The sequence below is a fragment of the Thamnophis sirtalis genome, unplaced genomic scaffold, assembly GCF_051295495.1.
Source record: "Thamnophis sirtalis isolate CommonGarterSnake01/CBP01778 unplaced genomic scaffold, rThaSir2_p1.2 scaffold_13, whole genome shotgun sequence".
In the NCBI taxonomy this organism is placed as follows: domain Eukaryota; kingdom Metazoa; phylum Chordata; class Lepidosauria; order Squamata; family Natricidae; genus Thamnophis; species Thamnophis sirtalis.
Window position 1 is genome coordinate 3,629,315 of NW_028261393.1, and position 11,301 is coordinate 3,640,615.

Sequence of the window (11,301 nt, forward strand, 5' to 3'; positions counted from 1 at the left end):
GGGTGGCTGGTGGTAAATTAATTGTCCTGACAGCAGTGTGACCCTAATCCGGCTATGTATTATAATTATAAGGGGTGAGTGTGTTTGTGTGCACTTGACCAAGGAAAAGTCTCTGGTTATTTCCAGACCGGTGTCTTGTAATTAACTAGCACGTGGGACTCCTCGGGCAAGAGATTATAAGGACCATTTATTTCCTTTGGACCCGTTAATTTATTTCCACCCACACCCACCCAGTTGGGGGGGGGGATGGAGGGGGTCAGTACTTCCTTGCACCGATGTCTTCTTCTAAACTTCACGGCCTGCCCGTTGTCCATTGCAACTCCCCTCCCCGTATTTTGCAACCTTCCCGTTCTCTCGTGGTGGGCCTGGATTTTGGACCTCTTCGTGGTGTCGGACTGGAAAAATTCATTATGTTCTACTATAGATCTCTCTCTCTGTCTCTCTGTCTCTCTGTCTCTCTGTCTCTCTCTCTCTCTCTCTCTCTCTCTCATCTATCTCTATCTATCTATCTATCTATCTCTATCTATCTATCTCTACCTACCTACCTACCCACATCTATCTATCTATCTATCTATCTATCTATCTATCTATCTCTATCTATCTATCTATCTATCTCTACCTACCTACCTACCTACCTACCTACCTACCTCTATCTATCTATCTATCTCTCTCTCTCTCTCTCTCTCTCTCTCTCTATCTATCTATCTATCTATCTATCTATCTATCTCTATATCTATCTATCTATCTATCTATCTATCTATCTATATCTATCTATCTATCTATCTATCTATCTATCTATCTATCTATCTATCTATCTTACCTACCTACCTACCTACCTACCTACCCACATCTATCTATCTATCTATCTATCTATCTATCTATCTATCTATCTATCTATCTATCTATCTATCTATCTATCTATCTATATCTATCTCTATCTATCTCTATCTATCTATCTCTACCTACCTACCTACCCACATCTATCTCTATCTATCTATCTATCTATCTATCTATCTATCTATCTATCTATCTATCTATCTATCTATCTATCTATCTATCTCTACCTACCTACCTACCTACCCACATCTATCTATCTATCTATCTATCTATCTATCTCTATCTATCTATCTCTATCTATCTATCTATCTATCTATCTATCTATCTATCTATCTATATCTATCTCTATCTATCTCTATCTATCTATCTCTACCTACCTACCTACCCACATCTATCTCTATCTATCTATCTATCTATCTATCTATCTATCTATCTATCTATCTATCTATCTATCTATCTATCTATCTATCTATCTATCTATCTCTACCTACCTACCTACCTACCCACATCTATCTATCTATCTATCTATCTATCTATCTCTATCTATCTATCTCTATCTATCTATCTATCTATCTATCTATCTATCTATCTATCTATCTATCTATCTATCTATCTCTACCTACCTACCTACCTACCTACCTACCCACATCTATCTCTATCTATCTATCTATCTATCTATCTATCTATCTATCTATCTATCTATCTATCTATCTATCTCTACCTACCTACCTACCTACCTACCCACATCTCTCTCTCTCTCTCTCTCTGTCTCTCTCTCTCTCTCTCTGTCTCTCTGTCTCTATCTATCTATCTATCTATCTATCTATCTATCTATCTATCTATCTATCTATCTATCATTTCCAAAAACAACAGTTTTATGCTTGCTCTTTTGTCCTGTTTTTCAGAGCATCCGCTTAAGCTGCCTGTAAGATTCCAAGAGGAGGAGGAGGAAAGATGATGGTGTCTGTTTGCAAACTTGAGTTACTCACAAAGTAATCAAAACGGGATAACAACCTAATAAATAAAATGCTAGCAAGCAGCTCAAGACAGGTGTGGGGTGAGACCGGAGGATTCTCCGTCATGATGCACAAACTTTGCCATCCAGAATTTTACAACCTGGCTACGTCTGATGCACCTCTTCACACGTACAGTAGTCCTCGACTTGCGACCAGAATTGAGGCCAGCATTCCTGTTGCTCAGCGAGACAGTTGTTAAGTAAATCACCATAGTTAAATTATTAACGGGAATGTTAAATTAATCTGCCTTCCCCAAAAGGTTGCAAAAAGGGGGGGGGTCACAGGGCCCTGGGACACTATAACCGTCATAAATATGAGTCAGTGGCCAAGTGTCTGAATTTTGACCACAGGGATGCTGCTGCGACGGTCGTAACTGTGAAAACCTGCCGTTTTACTTTTTGCACTGCCATTGAAGCTTTGTATGGTCACTAAACACACTGTCATAAGTCGAGGACTACCTATACGGGAGGTTGCGGTATCCCTTCCTGGGTTTTCCATATTGCCAAGATTTGGTCTCTGTGGGTGTTCCATCACCGGAGGTTTTTAACCAAAGACTGGGGCAGTCATTGGTCTGAAATGGTATCAGGGTTTCCCCAAGGCCCCTTCCGACTCTCTTATTCCGAACTTCCATCCCAATCTTCTGCCCCGGGTTGTGGTCCCACCCAAAGAATCCGCTCCCATGTTCATTGAAGACCACCTCCATCTTCTCCGTTCTCTCTTGGACATCTGGACCTGCTCACATGGCCCGCAAAGGTCCCCCCCCCATGCCAATCTCTCTCCAGGAGGCGATCAACCTTAATTACAAGAGACGTTCGGAAAAGTGGATTAATGACTCACTGCCAGCATGGTGGGGGACATCTTGGCTAAAGTTACCTTCACCAGGTGGCCCCCTCCTCTTCCTGGATTAGCGGGTAAAATATAGACCACGACAACTGACATCACCGCCTCCTTTTCCTTAAGGCATCGGAGTGGTACCCAACTCTTCACTTCCCCCTTCTAATTTTTTTATTCCCCCAATTTCTTTCCTCCGCACCCCCTTCTCTCTCTCCTCCTCCCCAGCCAAGGTCCTCGCCTCGCGACGCTCAGGTGAGCCACTCGGGTCCCCGCACTAACTTTTCCAACCGTACGTATTTCTTTTTCCACGCTCCCCGAAGAGGAGATACGTGATTATTTGCAACTTATCCAGCTTTAGAGGGGTTTAGCCCTCTTGATAAAATTATATCTAATGACTTAAAGTCTTTATGCTTGTAATGCAGCTTGGGGAGGCTTTATCAAGCTTAATTAAAAAGGTGGCTTGGCCGGGGCGGGGGGGGGGGGCGAGGTAGGGGGTTTGGAAGGGCCATTTTTTAAAAAAAAAATTCTTCCTACACCGCAGCTGATATATTGGGGTTGCATGCAATGGGTTTGTGTCTCTGGAGAAAATCCGTAAAAGATTGTTAAGGGAAGAGGGGGAAAAAGAAGAGTGGTTCATTGTTTGAAATCAAAGTGTGGGGGGAAAGTTGATAAACCAGCAGTGCTATTTCAAGGAGGAAAACAGTGTTGAATTATTATTATTTTGTCTGCAACCCCCCCCCCCCCAGATGAGTAAAATAACTGATGTATTTGTCCCCAGGGACTGTGTAAATATTTGCAAGGTTCCTCTGAAATTCAATTTAGGATTCAGCAAATGTAAAGTCATTTGCAACCTTGCTTAGTGTGAATTATTTGGGCTCCCTCTCCCACCCCCGGCCCCCCAGGCTATCTTCTGCCTTTGGATATTGTATTGATATGTTCCTTTTAAATGCAAATGGTGTTTTTATCTGTCTCTGTGTGTGTGTGGTACTCAGTTATCTTGCAATCTTGCTTCACTAGGAAGGAAGGGCTGGGATCTAATTATGCATTTATAAGGGGTGGATTTTGTTTCATTTACTTCTCTTATTATAACCCCTAGAAAAACTCTTAATTTAACAACAGCAGCAGCAACAACAAAGATTTGCCAAATGACCTCTCTCTTGCTCCAAGCGGAGTGATATTTTGTATTTTGGTGTATAATATCTACTTTTCTTTTCCAACGGGTCTGTTTTTAGAGAAAATCTTTGTGCAAGGGGAATTTTTGTCTCATCCTCCTGGAAGGCGAGGATCACTTTAAAAAAAACAAAAACAGTTGCGATACGAAATCTGTAAATGGCGTGGATGTAACTTACGACAGACCCAAATTTCTAGAGCTGAAATTGTGGTCCTGGAGCTGAAGGTTTTTGGTTCTGTCTGTTAAGCGATTAGTTGCAAAGAAGGATGAATCTGTAAGCTATTCAGAAGGTAAAAATCATAGATTGGGTTGGAAAGGATCTTATGGATCATATAGATTCGCTGTTTCTCTCTTTTTTTATTAGTTTATAATATAAAATACAAAAATAGGAAAGAAAATAGTAGAAAGATATGGGAAGGAGAAGGGAAGAGAAAAGTGTAGGGAAAGAGGGGGAGAAGAAAGAAAAGGGACTAATTTCTGAATAAGTGGAATAAGATAATAACATGAAATCTCAACGTTGGTTTTTTTTGCAAAATAGTACAAACTAGCCATTTCTATTACAAACCTACCTAATCGGTAAAATCCAAAATCAAAGTTTCTTTATTTCCCCACCTCGAGCACAAAGTCCAGAAAGGGTTTCCAAGTAGAAATAAAAGTAATGGGTTTTTTTTTTCCTCTTTTAATCAAAGCAGCCTTCTCTGCTAGCTCCATGAATGCTTGCAGGCAAATCACTGTTTCTCAACCTTGGGAGCTTGAAGATGTGTGGACTTCAACTCCCAGAATCCCCCAGCCAGCATAGCAGCATGGTTTAAAGCATATTGGTTGGGGAATTCTGGGAGTTGAAGTCCACAAGCTGTCATGGTTGAGAAAGACGGAGAGGTCCAGATTCCAGCTTTCTGCTCCTCAACTTATAATATCTACCAGTGTTTTTATATCATTACCTAGCATCATGCTAACATGGTCTAAATTTACCTCACCTCATAACTGATTGGGTTCAGACAATACATGTAGGCATAACCTACAGCTAGTTTGGTCTAGTGGTGAAGGTGCCAGGTTAGAAACCAGGATACAGTGAGTTCTAGCTCCAATTCAGACATGAAAGCTGACTGGATGACTTTGGGCCAATCACTAGGAGACGGTGAGTTCTAGTCCTCCCTTACACATGAAAGCCAGTTGGGTGACTTTGGGCCAATCACCAGGAGACAGTGAGTTCTAGTCCTCTTTAAGCATGAGAGCTGGCTGGGTAACTTTGGGCCAGTCACAAGGAGACTGTGAGTTCTAGTCCTCTTTACGCATGAGAGCTGGCTGGGTAACTTTGGGCTAGTCACCAGGAGACTGTGAGTTCTAGTCCTCCTTATACATGAAAGCTGGCTGGATGACTTTGGGCCAATCACTGGGAGAGGGTGAGTTCTAGTCCTCTTTATGCACGAGAGCTGGCTGGGTAACTTTGGGCCAGTCACCAGGAGACTGTGAGTTCTAGTCCTCCTTATGCATGAAAGCTGGCTGGATGACTTTGGGCCAATCACTGGGAGAGGGTGAGTTCTAGTCCTCGTTACGGATGAAAGCTTGCTGGGTGACTTTGGGCCAATCACCAGGAGACAGTGAGTTCTAGTCCTCTTTAAGCATGAGAGTTGGTTGGGTAGCTTTGGGCCAATCCCCAGGAGACTGTGAGTTCTAGTCCTGCCTTAAGCATGAAAGCAGTCTGGGTAACTGACTTTGGGCCAATCACCAGGAGATGGTGAGTTCTAGTTCCACTTTAAGCACAACTGGGTAACCTTGGGCCAACCCCTCTCCACCCAACCCACTTCACAGAGTTGTTATTGTGGGTCAAATAAGAGGAAGAAGGGATATTAGATATGTTGGCCACCTTCTGTGGCTTTTAAAATAAAGACAGGGTCTAAATAAAATAAAAAATAGATATCCCGAGTACCCTGTTTATCCCTTCCAAAAATAACACGTACGCAGAAGCAGCACTGCTTTAGCAGAATAAGCCAATCTTGCTCTTCTATTTTGTCCTGTGTCCCCTGGCCTTTCACATTTCCCCTGCAATTCCGTGTAGCCATCCTTGCTACTGGGGTGGGGGGGAAAAAAACAGGACCGGGAAAAAAAACTAAGCGGCATCTGGAACAGCAGAAAAGAGGGGATTAAGGACATTTGCCGCAGACTATTAATGAGCGTGTAAAAAGGACTGAAAATTTTGCTCTCTCGGATCCTTCCCCTGAAATTACTCTGCTAGAAAGCTTAGCAAGGGGAAAAAAATGCCCAAGAAAGCATTTAGATGTATTGTGCAACAGCTCTCTGAAAGAAAGAAGATTTTATTTTCCTACTGGTGGCCAGTTCAGCCCACGCTGCTTTACGTTTTTTAAGAAGCCGGAGAGAACTCAAATGAACATTTAATGTTTTTTATGGAAAAAGCTGAAGTTATAAATATTCTCTCTACCCCCTCTGCCCCGCTCCGCAATCCTGATCATCATCCTCGTGAGCATTAGGAAACCAAGAAACGAAATCTCGGCTTAAATGGGCATCCTATTTTCTTTTTTTCCCATTTTACACACATTTCCTACGATCCGGTTTAAAGGTTCCTCTGCCGGTTTAAAAGTCTGCAGCATTTACAGCAGGGAAGCCAAATAAAGTTTAATGAAGATGTCTCTTTGCAAAAAGAAAAGAAAAAAAAAGTTTTGTTTGGACTTGATTGGACCAGAGGTGGGTTCCTACCAGTTCGCACCTATTCGGTCAAATCTACCGAACCGGTTAGAAGAGGTTCCACCAGTGGACCCGGAAAGCAGGCACACCTACAGAAGAGGTTCCAAACTTTTTTGAAACCACCACTGGATTGGGCTCGTCATTTTCACGAACAAAGGATATGTGTGTGTGTGTGTGTGTGTGTGTGTTGCATTTGTGCTGATAAATAAATAAAGGGAGACTAGTATAGATCTATTTCAAGTTATTTAGCTTTCATCAGCTAGCCATACCCTTACTGGGGGTCGAACCTCGGCTGTATTACATATCAGGCAGTTACATTAGCCACTAAACCACAGGCTCTCTTCCTTTATCAACTAGGCCAGGAAAATAGGTATGTATTGTGTCACAACCCCTGGTATGGCCAAATATGGGAGGAAGCATACTGCTTCTTTCTCTGTCTATCGGCTCATCACAAGAGACCATCACGACAGAAAGCCATTATTTTTACTGTTGCCTTTGTTACATTTGTGTTGCATTTGTGCTGATAAATATATATACACACAAACAACACACACACACACACACACTCAAAATATTACATAGATTAAAATATTAGAATTAAAATAGTATAGTAATAAAAACCCATCGAAGTACAGTCCGTGACATGAAAAAAAATTGGCAAAAAAGGATTTCTTAGGTATGCAAAATGTATGATCAGTCCTTGGGTATGCTTTCATCAAATAAAAGAAGACAGGTGACAGTTTTTCGTGGTGTAATTTGTTGGCCAGGAAATAAAATGGAACATTTTTATTGTTTACTTACGTAAACAGTAAACCTAAGCACACACTTAGCCCCAAAAAATCCACTTTTTATTTCAAGCGCTGTGAGTTCTATTCATTCACAGCCCATAATGAGTCCCAAGTAGTTTGTAAAGAGTCCGACAGAAGTCTGCCAAAGTCTTTCAGGGTAAGGCTGATAAACACCCACCTTGAAAAGCTGCCAAAGACCTAATTGGCAATTAGCTTGCAAGGCCACACGGAGCACGGAGTCAAAACGGAGCTTCAGAATTTAAACCAACCAGAACGAAGGAAGTTGCTTCCTGCAAAGGCTCACGTCCGTTTTGCTCCTCTTTTATGTCTTATGGGAGGGGCCAATCATCTCCAAGCCTTACTCCCGAGTTGCTCCTTTTGTCTGAACTGTTCTTGCCTTCTTGCAGTTCTGTGCATGTACCCACTGGGAACAGGCTCCAGCTGTTCTTCTGCCTCACTGATGTCTGACTCTGAAGGCAGCTGATAACTGTCAGACGGCCTTGGCCCCCTCTCTGCCTCCGACACAGAGCCCTCCTCAGAGCCTTCTCCAGACTCCAGGACTGGCCCATCTTCCTCCCCAACCTCCTCACCATCTGACTCCGCCAGGGTACCACAACACAACTAGGGATGTCTGGGGGTTAACACGAAAGCAGTCTTCCAATAACTAAGGGGCTGCCCCCAAGAAGAGATGGGTCAACCTATTCTCTAAAGTACCAGAGAGCAGGACAAGAAGCAATGGATGGAAACTAATCAAGGAGAGACGCAAACCCAGAACTAAGGAGAAATTTCCTGGCAGTGAGAACGATCAACCGGTGGAACAATTTGCCTCTAGGTAAATTGTGGATGTTCCACCACTGGAGCTTTTTAGAAGAGAGTGGATAACCATTTAACCGGGATGGTACAGGATCTCCTGCTTGAGCAAGGGGTTGGACTAGAAGACCTCTCCCCCCCCCAAAGGTCTGTTCCAACTCTGTTATCTGTCTGTTAACCTCCCCGGAAGCCAAGCACAATGGGCCTAACCTTAACCCCAAATGTGTTTCTCTCCCCCCCCCACACACACACCAAAAAAATGTCACCCACCCTCTTAATGTCTCGGGGGCCCCTGATTCTACCCGACAGCGGAAAACCCAACGTATTTATCAACCTGCATGGAAACGCTCTTTCTGCTTATTAATCTTGGGAGCATGGCTCTAATACCAATCATGTGAGATCTCCGGAGCAGCTCTTTAGAATGGACTCTCGACAATGTTTGTGCGCACCAAATTGTTGCTGAGCACACCCTTCCCCCCACCCCACACACACACGGTGACCGCCGTGGCCACCATCCCCATCACCACTTCCCTGCCGCCACCACCACCACCACACCCAGCTTTCCCCCTAGGGCTTAAGAGGAGAAAATCTCAAACCTTCCCATCTAAATGCTCGGAGAAGTCCCAGTCTACACACAATCTCTTCCCAGGCTCTAAATCTCTTTCAATTCAGGTTAAGCTTCTCTTTTTATTACAGATTATAGGGAGTGATCTCTCCCACTGTATTTCTACGGGTTATCCTTTTAACACATTTTGCTCTTTCTAGCTAGGGTTATTTTGTCTGGTTTCATGGGGTCAGGAAACAGCTGTCTTGGGTTCTTCGGTTGGAGTCCTCCCGGACCAAATCTTTGCTATGTTTCTTCCAGAAGCTCCCCACCGTCCCTAGGCTGGGCACCTACATCTTGGAGTCGCCACCGAGAGAAGGTAAGGACGTTTCTTATTTTTTAATGAAACTTCCGAAGCAAGGCGGTATTTTGTATTTGTGTGTGTGTGTGTGTGTTTGTGGAACAGGACTCCAGAACATTTATTTCAGTCTCAGTCCATGGTGACGATTATCTTCATCCTAACAGAGAAGAAGATGTATTGGGTAAACTTTATAAGACGCCACGAACATAAACCTCTGTTCATTATTTGCGATCCAGCCTAGACATCTTCAACCATCTTCAATATTCTGTCCGGTTTAGCTTTCTTCTTCTGCCCCGCTAAGAAATTCTTGGCAACTTGGAGACCTAGGAACCGGGATACTTGTCATAGAATAATTTTACGTATTTTGGAGGTCCACCACAGAAATCTTTGATCATAACAAATGCATTCTGTAATGCATCCATGCAAGCAGGCTTTGTTACTGGATAGAGGTTTTCAGAGCTTTGGAAAAGGGCAAAAGGAATTAATTATGTGAAAAGAACATGGGGGGGGGGGAAATTCCGTATAATTTCATGAGTTCAGTTCAGTTCAGTTCAGTTTATTACATTTATATGCTGCCCTTCCCCCCCCCCCCCCCGGGCGGCTCACAACTCAACCAGGGAAGGGGAATACAGACAAAAAATTTAAAAAACAAAGCATAACAATGCATAATTTAAAAACATACAACAGTCATACCATTCGAGACGGGGGCAACAGCTCTTTAGCCCCAGGCCTGTCGGAACAGTTTACCTTAGGCTGCTTCTGAAAAGTATCCTGAAAGTAGAAGTTACTAGAGATTCTAACTATCATCTCCAGCAAAGGAAGAGGTAGTCAAAGCAATTCCTCTTTGCTAATGTTTATAATTATGATTTACAACCCAAAGGAACCCAAACTGGAAAATATTGGATCCTTTACAGAATATTATCGTATCAAGGTGTATCCTTCAAGAGAAAAGCAATGTTTTATATAGGATCCATCAGGATGTCTTCACATTAGTCTCGGGAGACGAATAAAAAGTCCTAATTTCATTCTTCGAGATTATTACAGAGTTTCGTTGCACGAAATCAACGCTTAGTCATTTGGAGGGAGAGGATGAAGGTTGAAGAAGAGAAGAAATGTAACATTTCTTTGGGACTTAAGAGTCAGGGTTTTACTGCCTACAAATTTGTTTTAACACCTCTTGTGGCTTCCTTAAAATTAATAAATGCAACTAGATTCTAATTACATACATATATATATATATATATATATATATATATATATATATATATATATATATATAATATATATATATATATATATATGTTTTTATTTGTGCTGATAAATAAATAAAGGAAGACAGCACAAATAAAAACACAAATATAACAAAGGCAACAGTAAAAATATTGGGTTTCTGTCTGGATGGACTCTTGTGACGAGCCTAATGACAGAGAGTGGAAGTGTGACCTTCCTCCCACACTTGGGCATACCAGGGGTTGTGACTTTAAGTATATATATATATATATATATATATATATATATATATATATATATATATATATATATATATATATATATATATATATATATATATATATATATATATATATATATATATATATATATATATATATATATATATATTTAAAGTCACAACCCCTGGTATGCCCAAATATGGGAGGAAGATCACACTTCCATTCTCTGTCATTCGGCTCATCACAAGAGACCATCCAGACAGAAACCCAATATTTTTTACTGTTGCCTTTTTGTTACATTTGTTATATAAATCGGAAGAGGCAATAAGCACAGGTTCGATTCCCAGCAAGGGTATGGCTAGCTGATGAGAGCTAAATAACTTGAAATAGATCTATACTAGTCTCCCTTTATTTATTTATCAGCACAAATATAACAAATATATATATATATATATAATCTGCAGAGTTTAAATCAGGACATCCTACTGCAGTCAAGATTATACCGATGAAACGGACTGCACGTTTTCTCTCAAAATTAAAATAGCAGCACTAATTTTCTACTCTTAAGAGTGCTATTAGGGTTTTCAATTTCTATGCTTATCCCAAACACAGTATTATCAAATTTTTCTTGCACATTTTCCATCGAATCCAAATACATTGGACATTGTTTAGTTATTTTCTGTTGCCCTCCCCAGAATGGATGCTGGTTTTATTTTGGATTAATAGCCCCCCCCTCCCCAATCTCTCGAGCGAGATTATCACGCTTAGATTTGCAACAGAAAGCAA

General features: G+C 41.6%; 1 protein-coding gene across 1 annotated transcript in view; it reads left to right on the forward strand.

Moving 5' to 3' along the window:
* Window positions 1–8,852: 8,852 nt before the first annotated feature.
* Window positions 8,853–11,301, forward strand: part of CRX (cone-rod homeobox) — a 22,299-nt gene continuing 19,850 nt past the window's right edge. Inside the window, 1 exon segment of the mRNA XM_087727533.1 lies at window positions 8,853–9,082. The gene's annotated coding sequence lies outside the window, so the exon portion shown is untranslated.